Below are 15,364 nucleotides of genomic sequence, written 5' to 3'. Positions count from 1 at the left end.
CAACCACTGAAGAACCACCTGTCCCAGCAAGACCTGTCTGGATTCCAAAGTTTGGGGATCTAGTCAGAGAAAAGATCGCGGTGAAGAAGGAATTTGGGCCTTCTTACAGAAAAGCAGTACCTGTCTTAGCTGTCAATGGAAACAAGATCAGTAGTACTACCGCCACTTGCTGGTAAAAAGAAAAACAGAGTTGTTTCCATCGACCTGGTGAAACCACAAACATGTGGCCGATAATAAATAGCAGGCCCAGTGGACTACCAAGAAATAGCAGAATACCAAACTTTGCTACAATCCAAGAGGTTCAAACTTAGAGACCAATCACATTCGATAAACCTGCAGTAAATAAGAAAGGACTATGCAACAAAGCCATGGAACTTGTGCATCTTGAAACCCAAATTGCTGACGATACACCAATCTACAACGATGTAGCCTCAGACTGTACAAATGTAACAAAAGAAAATGCAAAGATCAATGGAAATCCGGAAGCAATCCCACCAATTGACAGAACTGCATCTGGCTATTTTATCAACTTTGATGACTTTTCCGATGATCCAAGTGAACATGGAGACAAGCCAGCAACAAAAACTTTCAAAGAAAAAATAACCAAGCTTTTTCACCAACTAAAAGAAACATATCTGATTTCACCATGGATTGAATTTTGGACTGTGTTAGGTGTACTTTTCCTCCTGCTTTGGCTGATCATGGTTTTATACTTGGGTAAATTCATTGATGGAAAATATAGTACAACGGACACAGCAAGTCAGAACATCAACTTGGTCCTAAAGTCTCACAGATCTTCTCACATCAAGAAAAGAGAACTATCATCAGTGAACATCACAGCCAACCCAATACCTGGGGGTATAGCATGGGACAGAACTGACTATGAAATTTATGGCCCGATTGAGCTCTTGAAGTATCCACACCAGTCTAAGGTTTCCTTAAGTGATTTTGTGATACCAAGTTCTTTTTCTGATGATTGGGACTTTGAAAATATTAATAATATGATGTCAGATTTAGTAACATCAGCTAAATTTACAGAACATGATTATTTACAGGGTTCTTCAAATTATGAAGAATTATACTGTTACAATCACTATGGTCATCACTATTTGCATAAATCTGCACAACCTAGAAATGTTTTTACTTATAATCAATGGGAACATTGTCCAACTCCACCAAAAGGAAGTTCATAGACATTTTATGAGAAATTTCAATACTTCTCAGGGTTTAACAACAGTGATCCAGAAACTTTTTATTTTACAATGTTAAATAAGACAGGAACGAAAACAATGTTGACAAACACTAAACTGATTTATTCTGAAAAATGTTATGACAAAATGTCTACATTTGGTTTTGAATTTTGGAAAAATAACATTGAAACAAAAACCATCTGGGGAATAAAAGACTGGCAGGTACAAGATCTAGAATCATTATTTAGAGCCTGCATGATCCCAGAACAAATAATATTCTTGAATGATACCATTCAACAAACTACTTGTCTTAGTTTAGCAAAGATAAAAGACAAATAAACAGTCTATTCCGAAGCCCATACCTGATAGTAACAATACTACGGATGTGGAAATAGACGTATCCCATATTTTTCACCAAAACAGAACAAATCCTGATTGGAAAAATGGTTGATCTGGCTCACAGACACAAATAACTGTCAAGATAGATTCCTGAACAAAAGACAGGGGTTCAAACTGACCAGGCCAGACCCAAGATATTCCCAGAGACAACATCCAGGGATAGTTACAACATACAGTGTAGGGAAATTATGCCTTGAGTAGCTACAGAAATCCACACTGGCTGAAATTAAGCACTTGACTTTACTTAAAGAAGGTGCTGACTTGCGAGATTTCATACTAGGACCTCGCAAACAGCGTCAAAAACGTTTCATAGCGGCTGGTATATACGCTGCATACAACAAAGCTTGGAAAGTAATGCAAATTGAAACAGCAGAAAAAATACGAGAAATTGATCGTATAAATTTGGAAAAATCACTTTCTGTAGTGGACAATGGGTTAACGACTCTGTCTTCCAGAATATATTCACTGGACAGTATTGCCTTTGATATAATAGAGCAAGACTTGCTAATGTTGCAAAACCTTTGCTTTGTCTAGTAACGACTCATGCAACGTGTTGTCCCCAGCGGCTACCTATTCTGATGACGGCATTCGTTGGGACTCACCATTACGAGTAGGTGGCGGTGAAGTACGAGAGGAAAGCAGCACCAAACAGGTACAACCTTCTGTGAGCATTGCTGATCCAAACATTGATGATAGCAATCACGCACAGAACTGCACAGTTACAGTATTTTCAAACTTGGTCGAACTTTCATCTGATGTTGTAGACCAATTTTTTGCAAGCCTGTCTGATATGATGTTCTCCCCTGAACAACGAGAATAACTTTTAAAAACAACATGCCACAGCGTTCCCTGAACTGTGAATTTGGCCTTCAGTTCTGTTAAACAAAGCAACTGAAAACATTTGGAACTATTTTTTCCCGTGAAAGCGAAATAATTTTTCTTTCAAATCAAAAATATTTACCATTTTTCCCGGCACATGGTACTCTGCTTAAAGTAGAACTATTCTTAGAGAACAGAGCTTCTATTTTTAGAGACAATATTTTATCTCAGCCTCTAGCACATGTACATTATCGTATAAATATGTGTTGAAATGGTCTCGACCTTCTCTTCTGTATACAGAGCCATTTCATGTGTAATTTTCGAAATTCATTCAGCTGATATATATGCATTTAACTGAATGATAACCCTGCTTGAAAAAAACGTACAGTAACAATACTCATTTTCGTGTATAAACCATACACCATTTCACATGCAATTATGTATTTTGGGGTGGGTTGGAAAACACACATGCATCGTATGTTTAATATTTCTTATTTTTTAGTAATGATGGACATTAATACGTGGAGTGGGTGTTGTATTTCTATCTAGGACCCTAATTCGATATTCCCGATTCATGCCCTTATGTGGTTATAACAAATAGTATCCTTATAAAGGCATAATGTTAATGTTAATGGGTGACTTATATAGCGCACGGCTACTCCAGGGAGTGTCCCGGCGCTTTCTGACCCATAACTGAAAAAGGAGATAAAAACAGAAACATAACAAATTACTGACTGTAGAGCCAAGTTTTCAAGGCCTTTCTAAAGGCAAGCAGATTGGGGGTACGGCGAAGATCAACGGGAAGGGAGTTCCATAGTTTGGGGGAGAGATATTTAAAGGAACGTCCACCTATCCTGACTTTCCTAATGGAAGGAACCGTAGCCAGGCCAAGACATTCAGATCGAAGAGATCTGGTGGGTTTGTAGAGAGAGAGACGTTTCTGAATGTACGAGGCCCCTGCCAAATGAAATGCCTTATGGGCCAGTGTGAGAGCTTTGAATGTAATCCGCTTCTTGACAGGAAGCCAGTGAAGGGAGGAAAGCAACTCTGATGACCTAGCTTGCCGAGGTAGGCCAAAGATAGCCCTTGCCGCGGAATTTTGTACTACCTGAAGTTTGTGCAGGAGGTAATCCGGCAAACCCAGGTAGAGGACGTTTGAATAATCAAGCCTGGAACGTATCAGAGCCTGTACTGTCAACTTCCTGTGGACTAAAGGGAGCACAGGAAGGAATTTACGCAGCATTTTTAATAGACCAAAACAGGTACTGGTGAGACCTGTGATCTGAGTTTTCAACGAAAGGGTATTGTGGATTTTGATCCCAAGGTTTTTAGCAACCACGGAGGAGGAGGAAGGGGGTGACATGCATACCGGCCACCATTCCTGCCAAGGCGGGTCTGCCTGACAGCCAAAGAAGAGCACCTCAGATTTATCAGGGTTGCACTTGAGGCTGCTTCGCTGAAACCAGTCGAAGACAGCCCCAAGGCAGCCACGGATGCTCTCCCCGTCGAACTCCATGCCCTTCTTACAGGTGAAGAGGAGCTGGGTGTCGTCAGCGTATGATATGATCTGGGCACCCATGGACTCCGCCAGTACCGCCAGTGGAGTCATGAAGATGTTAAAAAGGGTCGGGCTCAGCACCGACCCTTGTGGGACTCTGACATCCATAGGCGGCACCTCGGCGGAGTACGGAGGGGCCCAGACCACTTGTCGACGACACGCTAGGTAAGATCTCAACCAGCTCAACACCGTCCCTCTGAGACCAATCTCGTAAAGTCGTCTCAGGAGGGCCTCATGAGGGACGGTGTCGAAGGCCGCCGACAAATCCAACATCACCAGCATTGCTCTTCCACCTGCGTCGAGAACTTCCTTAATGGCTTCATTTACTTCCAAGAGAGCGGTCTCAGTGCTCAAATTGGAGCGGAAGCCAGATTGGGTAGAGTGGAGTAACCCCTGGTCTTCAAGGAAGGAAGAAAGCACAGAGTGAACGTGCTTCTCGACGATCTTGGCTAGACTGGGCAGGAGAGATATGGGCCTATAGTTAGCATGTATCTCTGGATCAAGGCCTGTTTTTTTTAGAAGGGGAACAACCATTGCCTTCTTCCAGGCTGGCGGAACAATGCCGCTAGACTAGGATAGGTTCAAGACAGGGTGAATTAAGGAATTTAGAATCTTAGCATTCCTGGCTAGAAAACTCGCCGGACAGGGGTCAAGCGGAGAGCCTGATTTGATCCTGAGTAAAAGATCCAGAGAGGTAGATTCCGATAGAGGAGGAAACTCCGATAGAATGGGGCAGGAGTCAGATGGAAAGGACGTCAGATTGGAATCAATCAAGGATACACTAGAGGAAGCTGGTGGAAAGGATTCTTGGATCAGTTTAATTTTAGTATTAAAGAAAATGGCCAGCTCCTTTACCCAAGGTTCGGAAAACTTATGCTGGATTTTACTAGATTTGGGAGAAACAAACTCTTTAAAGATGGTAAAAATTTCTTTACAGGAGTTTGACGCAGACTCAATTCTGTTGGCAAAATAGTTCTTTTTGGCCTCCAAGATGTCTGTGTGATAGGATTTGATAGATAGTTTGTAGGCGGACTTAGCTTCCTTATGATATTGCTTCCGCCAGAGTCTTTCGGCTAACTTGCAGTTACGCCGAGCCAGAGCAAATGACTTACAAAACCAAGGGGCCGAACTACGCTTGATCGATGAACGAGGCGTAGAAAAAGGGGCAAGATCATCAAGCCTTTTAGTCAGCCATTTCTGAAAAGTTTCAAGGTCCCTCTACAGATGGCCGGATAGGGTACAGGGATGTTCCTGATACGCTTGAGCAAGACTCTCGGAGGTAATTTTATGAAAGGGTCTACTGGGGTGCCTAAGATGGTCCGAGTTAATATATGAAGTTTTGCTTCTACCCTGAATTAAAAAACTGATCAAAGAGTGGTCAGACCATAGAACAGGAGTGGGACGGGACATAATAAGAGGGATGGTGGAGAACACTTGGTCAAGAGTGTGACCCTTGTCACGGGTCGCACTTGAGATGTGAGGAATTAGACCAAGAGGAACAGTGATGTCCTTGATTTTAATAGCTTCACTGTCCAACTCGGCATCCATATGGATGTTGAAATCCCCTAGCATTATGCAGTATTCCACCTTCAGGCATAGAGTGGTGATAGCTGATTGAAACTCATCGAAGAAGGAACCCCGCAGACCCGGAGGTCTATAGACTAGGAACCCTGAAAAAGATTGGTGCGTGGAAAGTGCAATGGAAAAGGCGAGGGATTCGCAACCAGAAATAGGCAAGGATGGAATAATTGCACAGGCAAAAGATCTAAGAACTGCAAGTGCAACACCACCACCTTTACCCAAAGCCCTATCCTGTCTGTAAACTATATAGTCGGGAGGAATGGCTGCCGCGATATCAGGGTTAGAAGACTCATTGAGCCAGGTTTCTGTGAGCATAAGACAAAGTGGTTTCTCAGAAGTCAGTAACTCAAAGCTGTCCAATGCGTGCCTATGCAATGAACGGGTGTTTAGCAATAAGCACTTAAAGTTGTTTACAGGGAGTGAAAGGGGTCCCTCAGAGGCCCGGTATATGTTAGGATACCATCCACAACCAGGACAGCAGCATTTACCTTTAAAGCGGCCAGGAAAGACATACCGACACGTCACAGTATTAGGGTTATAAGATAGTAGATCCGCTGCAGAGTAAGTAAGCCTATGGCCAGAGCCTTCCGCCGCGCCGTCCGCTGCCGTGACGCGGACAGGCGCAGATGGGCAGGACTCTGGCACGACTCCGGCGCAGATCCGGCGCGCCCGCTGATCGCGTCTGCTGCGCGGAGTCATCCCTGTCCGTTTTTATGACGCTGCAAATCGCGTCACGAGCCCAACCCGACCCAAGAATCATATCCATATTTAGTAATAGCCCATGCAGTCCAAAACACTGCAAGGCTACTCCCATAGACTCCTAGAAAGCACAACGCTTTCTTTAAACAAACCAAGCCTCCAGCAGCCCGGGAATTCCCCCTGCTTTTGTTTTGATTTGCACAAGAACTCCTGGAGTCCAGAAAGAACTGTTAGTTCTTAGTGACGTCTTATGTCCAACCTTACGTAAAACCCGGCACCTTTCAGGTATAAATATACCAACGTTGTCTTAAGCAAACACACGGTGGTGGGGAGCGGAGCGACGTTCTACTTGCCCGAGAGCCCAGCTGTTTCCAGAGCCAAAGGAAAACGCCCCTCCCTTCGACGCACTGAGAGAGACGCTGTCTTTTTCTCCAGCCGAGGAAATCCAGCTCCGGTGTTTCCAAGTCACCCTCACGGGTTGCTGGGAGATCGAGTCCTGAGAAGCGAGATACAAGACCTCCTTCATTCTATAATCAAGGTACGGAGCGGAGTAAAACTTTAGAGAGAATTCTTGATTCCGATACTTGGTAAAAACCTAACTTAACTTAAAACTGCAACTTACTTACTCCTTCCCACGTATTAGGCTTAGGTCAGGTACACCGGGGTAAGCGTATCTTAGAAGCACCAGTTGAGTTCGTTAGTCAATGTTTTTATGTATGTATATATTTTATCCATTTTAAAGTATCATAGGGCTAAGAAACCATATCAATGCTTTTACAGTATTATTTCATAATACTACTTTTACTGTACGCACTTTACTTTATAATAAGTATTGCAATTGTGGCAATTCATTTCTCTTGCATGAGAAAGAAGACTGCTGAATAAAATAACACCTTTTACAGAAAACGCCTGTCTCTCTATTTCTCTGCACTCTGGTGAAATTAAGCATGCACGATTGACTGAGTGAAATAGCTGTCTATTGTTTTCACACGACTCTAGAGATACACTCTTTATTCTGAGGGAGCAAAGTTGTCATGTTTATGCGGTTGTCAGAAACTAATCCCTTCTTGTCTAAATCAGGACGGTTAACCCTTTCCTGAACATTCGAGAAAGTTTCTAGTGACCTCTGAGCTAGCAGGCAAAACTAATTAAGTCTAACATAGTCAGTAGAGACCTAGATGACCTCAGTCCTACGTCTACACTGCTGTTTATGTTCCTCCAATGCGCAGATCCTATTGGGAATATAGGCACTACACTACAACTCCTTATCTCAAAACAAGGTTTTTGCTACCGTTTTACAACCATCTCATTGGGGTGAGGGGTTTGCTGCATCAGTTGAAGCTGTATTAAATGTTTTGGGACAAGCATCTCCATGTCTTCTGTTAGTTCATCAGCGCTCCTTGGTGCTGTACGGCTGTAAAAGCCTCTTTGATAGACCTTTTTCAGCTAACCTCTGTGGTCAGAAGACCCGTCTTTTTCTGACCTCTTCCTCCTTGTAAATTCATGAAACCTCTATGCTAGGAAATGCAGGATCATGCACACATACGTTTAAGGTATTCCTAGGCACATGAGGAAAATACCTTGGACTTCATTCCTTACATTACAGGAAACCCTGCACAAGTTAGTACACCTCAATTGTGCATCACAAACTAGGAACTATTCAGTCAAAGCAACCACTGCATTATTATTTGCAATGCCAATAGCTCAAACTTTCAGTAATGCAAGACTTATTGCATTGCAAATGCTTGTTAATAGCCTGCTTTCCTCTGGCATGCTCATTAAAAAGCTTAGTGCCATCTAGCCTAGAAGTGGAAGGGGCTTTTGACGATGTGTGGACAATTCTAGCATGCATGTATTATAATAAGAACAATAAAAAGGAAAGTAATGCCTTGTGATGTGTGGCAAATGCCTATTGTTGGGAAGCGTCTTCACTGGCACTCAGTTGCACAATAAATCATAGACCTATTCAATGTCTGCTTCAGGACTGTGCGACCAGTGCCAGCGCACCGCGCACCAAAGTCGGGTGACCCTGCATTTTAAAGTATCTTATGTGGTAAGAGCATGGACTTCAGAATTTCGTGTCTCGTCAATTTTCAGGTGATAATAAAATGTAAATTTAATTCTGGTGACTAACGTATATGTTGGAAATCATGCAGATCAAAGAATTGTATTTGTTTACCTCAGTGGACTGCTGCTGTTACAGTTCATAAGTTACAATCCTGCACAGTGAGATATGAAACAGAATGAAACAATAGTGTGGAAACTGCAAGGCATGGGTTTAGAACTTTATTGTTTCCCACCAAAATCTTTGGTTGCTTAAGGTAGCTCAATGGGGTTTATGTGGATAATAACTACTTATTAGTACAGCCAATCTCAAACAGTGTTGTGTTTTAAATCCCAAGTTTGTATTCCTTCAGGCCAAGCATTCTTAACATATAATGCCTACCAGTATGGATGACAAGTGACTCCTGCACCTTGTGGTCCACATCGTTTTACGTAACATTTCATAATCATTTATTTACACACTTATATGTGTCACTGTCTCTGTATAATGTGTGTGTGTGTGATTTAAAACGCTCTGCAACCCAAAATTGGGATGAGCAGTACTGGTAAAGAAATCAAACACACATGAGGCACCCCCACGAAGAAGCACATGGACATTATGAGAGATCCAAACACACAAGAGAAAGGAAAAGTGAAAAACATATCTGAAACAAACACAAACCCACTCTGGGAAACCCTCAGTGATTTTAAAATTGCCCTCACATACCAGGGGCCGTATTACAGTAAGTGCCCCGGGGTGCAACGAGTGTTTGCTCCCAATGTATGCACCCCCGGGGCACTTTGGTATGACAGAAGGTGGAGCGGATGCTTGTGCATTCCTCCAGTAATACAGATAGCGCTGGTGCACTTAAAGTGCCAGGGCTACCTTCCGTGAGCGTTCCCTCACTTCCCTAGGGGCATGCTCCATGCAATGAGGGAATTCCTTTGCCTCTGGGTCCGAGCCATATTACAGACACGGCGCAGAGGCAAATAAGCTCTCGGAGGGGCGCACTCACAATTTAATCAGTGCCAGACTTAGCTGGTAGTTCAGTTAAATTATATCAATGGCTTTAACCTGATGAACAGACCAGTGTCTCCTCCAGGATTAATAAAATCTGTTCAAATAGTACTGTATCAAAAACTACAGCTGTTATGTATGAAACATATCCCTGAAGAAAACAAGACAGATATAATATCCGGCACCTAACCGATATTAAAATGGTACATCAATCATAAAATTTGATAGAACACCATTTATTTCCACAAATTCTTCCATGAAATATTGTTTATACATGCCAGTACAAAGACACTGCGGTGGACTGCGGATTTTGCCACTAAACGCCAGAGTAAGGCTAAGCAGCAGCTGAAGAAGAAAATGACTGACTAAATTTTAAGGTGGCTAAGGATTCCCTAAAAAAAGACCACCATTATAGAAAGTTAGGCAAACCTAATAGCAAGTCCTGGATTTTATTCGCTTTATTATACGTACAGCTGAGAAAACCTTCTGGCCACTGTCAGAGCCCGTCTGCATTTTCCCACCTCCCCATGCATGTCAATCCTAAAAAGCACACTTCTATTTCTACACCGGTGGCCAAGAGAATGCTGCTACAGTTGGATGTTGTTGCCCTCCCTGCCACTCGCACCTCCAGATATTTGCACTCGCTTCACCACAAAAGAAGCAGATAAATGATACAGCCACTCCCACTGTCTTCACACCCACACCTACAGGCACAGAAACTGCTTCACTAAGTGACAATTAATTAATACCAGACTTCCATGGTCACAGAATCCATTAGCAGCCCTATGCTCCCACAAATGGGGACATCATATTGAGAGAGGCAATAACGGCACCTTAACTTTTGAAAGAGAAATGCACAAGTGACTTACCTTCGGTATTATAAATTCCTTACCTTAGAATTACCTCCAGGCGTCAGACTGGATCGATAAAGTATTTTGTCAGCAGTACCTGTGTGCTTCGAAAGGTGGCATTGGTCGGCTTCGCATTCGTCGTTGGCGTCGTGGTCGCCGTGATGACATCGCGGTAGCTACTTAGACACCACCCTCGCATGCAGACGTCAGTTCTGTACACAACTTTCCACGCCAGATGCGCAGAGCCATGCAAGACACTGACCACGGCACAAAACTAGGGCCCTGAAAGGAAGTCCTTAACCCTAGAAGTCAGTTCGCAGAACGGGGAGGATGGATGGGGCGGTAAGGAATCTATAACTAACCTATGTTTCTCACAGATATATCGTTACCGAAGGTAAATAACTTGTTCATCTGAAAGAAAGAGTTAGTTAAAGATTCCTTACCTTAGAATAAATACCCCAGCAATACAAACCCCGGAGGTGGGTCTGCAAACTAAGTTCACACCAGGAAGTCCTGGAGAACAGAACAGCCAAAGAAGCTGTCTCTCCGGACTTGGCTGTCCAGGCAGTAGTGTCTTGTGAACGTGAGCAGCGATGCCCACGTAGTTGCCTGACAGATGTTATTAAGGGGGACTCCACATCCTAAAGCAGTGGTAGCTTCCGTTGCCCTGGTGGAATGGGCGCGCAAAACTACTGGAGGCTCCTTCTTTGCCAGGGAATAACAAGCTTTGATGCACAAAGCGACCCATCTAGAAATGGTCCGTTTGTGCACGGCCCAACCTTTTTTAGCGCCCACGTAGCCAACAAAGAGCTGGTCATCCACCCGGAATTGTTTTGTGCGATCCAAGTAAAAGGAAAGTGCACGTTTTGGATCCAGACAGTGGAGCCTCTCTTCTTCTTTGGAAGGATGTGGAGGCGGAAAGAAGGTGGGCAAAGTGATGGGTCTCTCCAATATGAAAAGGAGTAACCACTTTGGGAGGGAAGGAAGGACGAGTTCGAAGGACAACCTTGTCCGGATGAACAGTAAGAAAAGGAGACTTAGAAGATAGTGCTTGGAGTTCACTCATCCTGCGCGCAGAGGTGATGGCCACCAAAAAGGCAATTTTTAAGGTCAGAAGCCTGTTCCATCTACAGGCATATTCCGTTTTAGTGGAGGGACGCCAAGATAACATCACAGACTTCAGGAGGCAGGTCAAATGACGTCAACTGCCGCTGTTCAATCTCAACGCTAGGAGGTGGAGGCTGGACAGGTTCTGGTGAAGGACCGTCCCCTGCTGCTGCGACAGAAGATCCTCACTAAAGGGCATTCTGATCAGAGGATCGATGGCCATGTGTAGCAGTTCGGGATACCAGACGCTTTGTGCCCAATCCGGAGCCACAAGAAAGACTTCAGCACTCTGGGCAGAAGTGGTATAGGCGGAAAGGCGCATAGAAGACCGCAACTCCACTTGAAATGAAAAGCATTGCCTAACGAGTGCTGCCTTGTAAATTCCAAAGTGCAGAATTGATAACATTGCGCTCACTGCGATGGTGAATAGATCTAACCAAGGCTCTCCCCACTGTTGAAAGAGACCTTGCACCACCTCCGAGTGAAGGCGCCATTCGTGATCCATCATGCACCTGCGGCGGAGTTTGTCCGCCCTGGAGTTCAGCAATCCAGCCAGATGCTCAACCACCAGGGATATGCCCTGATGTTGTAGCCATGTTCAGAAGCGGAGGGCCTCCTGACATACGGTCCACAACCCCACCGTGCCTTGTTTGTTGCAGTACCACAAGGCGGTGGTGTTGTCCGTGAACACCAGCACTACTCTTCCCCCTACAGAGGGAAGAAATGCTTTGAGTGCAAGACTAATCGCTCAAAGCTCCAGAAGGTTGATGTGGAGCCCGGACTCCGCCGGAGACCAGAGGCCTCTGATCTCCACCTCCCCCAGGTGGCCCCCCATCCTAGAAGTGATGCATCTGTCACCACTGTGAAATCTGGTTAGGGAAGGGAGAGAGATCTGCCATCGACCCAATCCTGGTTTGTTAGCCACCGCTGCAATCGGTGTGCAGTGCCCTCCAAGATCTGGACGCAATCGGACAGGTTTCCCTGATGTTGTGCCCACTGGAACTTCTGGTCCCACGGCAGAGCCCCAATGCCATCTGGCATGGTCCACCAGCAGGATGCAGGAGGCCATCAGGCCCAGTAGCCTGAGGGTCATCCTGACCGAAACCCGAGATAGAGGCCAACAGATCGGAATCATAGACCAAATATCCCAGACTCGCTGTTTGGGAGGATAGACCCGAAACTGCATTGTGTCCAGAACCGCTCGGATGAAGAGGAGCTTCTGCGAGGGAGTCAGGTGTGACTTCGGCACATTGATGGAGAACCCCAGCGAATGCAGGAGGTCGGCCGTAGTCTGGAGGTGGGAGGTGGGAGATGACAGCCTCAGGCGAGCCCGCCTTCAACAGCCAGTCGTCGAGATAGGGGAAGAGTGGAACCCCCTGATCTGCGCAGATGAGCTGCAACCACCGCCATCACTTTCGTGAACACCCGAGGGGTGCTGGTAAGTCCAAAGGGGACCCCGCCCAGTCCTCCTCACCTTCTTCTGGCCTAAAAGAGCCAGGGTAGAACAAGGGCACAAAAGTACACAACGGCACCAGATCCGGCGTCAGTCAACGTGGTCCGGCTCGGTGTCTACATCGGGGTGGAGGTCGACATCGGCTGAAGACGTGGTGCCGGTAGCATCGGCTTCGGGGGAGGTGTAACCAGGTTGCCCGGCGCTTATCCAGATCCAGGCCTGGATCCAAGGAGACCCTGCAGTGCCTGTGCCAGATCAGTTGACTGGGGGTGAGTGTTTGATTTGCGCAAGCACTCCGTCCATCATCCCCTCTGGTATCGCTTTGTTCGCCCTGAGTTGGCAGGGTATGCCAAGACGTGGGTCCCTTGCTCAATCTACCACTGGATTCAAGATAGCCTGGCTGATGAGGGTTATGAACCCGAAACCGGTCCCAGGATGCTTGTTTCCGATCCAGGGAAGACGTGGCTTGGCAGTTCGGGCTGGACTGTTCCCATGAGGCACAGCGTCAGACTGATTTGCAAATGGCCATGTCTGAACTGGGGTGGTGGAGTGAGCTAAAGAATGTTGATTGATTAAACCTAGATCAGTTGACTGGGGGTGAGTGTTTGATTTGCTCAAGCACTCCGTCCATCATCTCCTTTGGTATCGCTTTGTGCCGAAGCCGCCGGCATCAAAGGCTCAGGACCCCAGCCGAGTCTGCGGGGCCCGAAGATGCGCCAGCGGAGTCGGGCTGCCCAAAGATGGCAAGCATCTCTTCGTAAAATTGGCGAAGCTGAGCATGGGTCGCTCCGGGTCCAGGGAAGGGAGCGGAAACTGAGTCAACCCCTCAGGCTTCACACACGGAAATGCAGGAGGGGCACCACCTGCATGCCTCATTGCATCGGCCGACCGATGGGGAGAAGTCGATGGTTCTTCGACTTCTTCTTATGCTTCAACTTACCTGAGGAGTGCTAAGACTTGGACGAAGACTGGTGGTGGTGGTGGTGGCTCCGTGACCAGTCCCTTGACCTCCCACATGACCGGGACCTCGGACTGCCGGGCCTCAAGAAGCTTTCAGGACCGCTCCCGAAAATACTTCGGATTCATGGTCCAGCAGTCGGAATACAACCTGAGATCGTGGTTGCGCTCCAGGCAAAACAGGCATGCGTGGTGCGAATCCGTCACCGACATCAGTCTGCTACAGGAACCGCAAGCCTTGAAACCGGACAACCCTCATACACCAGGAGTCGATAGACTCAGCAAAAACGGTGCCGACAAAAGTCAAGAAAAAGTCAGTCAAAAAGTGACTGGAGGTACCGCTCTCTCCGGATCTGCGCTGGCTGGCAGGGAAAAAGAAAGAACTGACGTCAGCGCACGAGGGCGGCATCTAAGTGGCAACCACTACGCTAATGACGAACGCGGAGCCAACCGATGCCACCTTTCGATGCGCAGGGGTACTGCTGACAAAAAACTTTCTGGATCCAGTCTGACGCCTTGGGGTAATTCTAAGGTAAGAATCTATAACTAACGGTTTCTTTCAGAAATTGCATTGCAGGTGGACAGCTGGGGAAATACATGGGTGACTAGACAGTCCGATGTGAGAATTACTGGCCAACTGAGCACTATTGCTGAAGGAAAGGCTGATAGAGGGGCCACTCACTGAAGCGTATACTGACTCATGGGGGACTGCAGGATTTTGGAGTGGATGAAGTGGAAGTACTGGCTGACTGCCTGAACTGCAGGGTGATATAACTACGGTCTGATATTTTAATATTGGGCTAATATGTGACGTGGATCTGTTGTATGATCGCAAGACTATTACCTGATCAATTTAAATACTAGCTGATGGTCTGCCACTGGCTTATGGCAAGGGCAAAGAGGAAGCTACTTGTCCCCAGCAAGCTACTTCTTGCTGGGGAGAGCCTTGTGGAGGTGACCAATACATGAGGATCTGTGCCCAACTTTTCAAGATAGGAGGGCTTGGTTATTTCACAAGTGTGTCAGATTGCGTTAGGGTTTAAATACTTTTACAATTCTTTCTCTCAAACATTTTTGAGGGGAGACCACAATGCCCAGTCATGATTACGTAGGCTTTTTGAATTTGTTACTCAAAGAAGAACTATAACTTAAATGAGACAAATAAAGTATCATTAAAGAAGTGTGAGCATAGTCTGTCAAAATACAACACGTTTCATATAGAGCTGCAGGACGAGGAAAGATAACAATGTTATAGTTCAAAGCAGTTCTTCACCATTTCATTCTCAAATGAAGGTACTGGTTCCTCTGAAATATATCTCAATTCAGACTATTATTGAGGCTTTCTTTTTACTTTCAGAAATACAACTGTCCCACCCTGACAACACACATTATAAAAAAAAATGTAACTCAAAGTACTTTAGAAGGGAGAGAGCTAAGTATATCTGCGAGTTAAAAGCTCAACGTTTTAGAAGAAATTCTAACAAATGAAAAAGCATTCTTGCACAATACCAAAGGCATTTTCATAGAAATGCATAACTTCGTACACACATTTAATATTGCAACTGCACAGATCACTCAAGAAAACAAACAAAATTGATAATTTGTGTTAATGTTCCTACAATCATAAGTCCATAATTCTAATATGTCCATCAATATATAATTGTTGAATATATTTTCTGCTGATAGTAC

The 15,364-nt window shown here is 45.3% G+C and overlaps 1 protein-coding gene across 1 annotated transcript in view; it reads right to left on the bottom strand.

Moving 5' to 3' along the window:
- BCKDHB (branched chain keto acid dehydrogenase E1 subunit beta) overlaps positions 1-15,364 on the bottom strand; it is a 995,115-nt gene that overhangs the window by 303,119 nt on the left and 676,632 nt on the right. The gene's annotated exons all lie outside the window — the stretch shown is intronic.

Source organism: Lissotriton vulgaris, chromosome 6 (genome assembly GCF_964263255.1).
Source record: "Lissotriton vulgaris chromosome 6, aLisVul1.2, whole genome shotgun sequence".
NCBI classification, from domain to species: Eukaryota; Metazoa; Chordata; class Amphibia; order Caudata; family Salamandridae; genus Lissotriton; species Lissotriton vulgaris.
Note: the sequence above shows the minus strand (reverse complement) of the source record. Positions and strands in the feature narration are given on the sequence as shown.